This window comes from Merops nubicus, unplaced genomic scaffold, assembly GCF_000691845.1.
Source record: "Merops nubicus isolate BGI_N331 unplaced genomic scaffold, ASM69184v1 scaffold26974, whole genome shotgun sequence".
Taxonomy (NCBI): Eukaryota; Metazoa; Chordata; class Aves; order Coraciiformes; family Meropidae; genus Merops; species Merops nubicus.
The window spans coordinates 3,351-3,562 of NW_008606629.1; positions in this window are offsets into that span (position 1 = coordinate 3,351).

Consider the following 212-nt stretch of genomic DNA (forward strand, 5'->3'; position numbering starts at 1 on the left):
GTGAACACCCTTTTTCCAGGCTCATCAGGAGCTTGTCTCTAGCCGGACTGCTCAATGGGGACCTGGCTCCTACAGGGCGATGCTCTGCCTGTGGCATCTGCCTCACCTAGTCAGGAGCTTTTTTTTTTTCCCAGGGAATCACCCCCAAAGTGGGTCAGAGCTGCCTAGACATAGGGGAACATGAGCTCTCCGGCAGCTCCCAGTGACCCGGG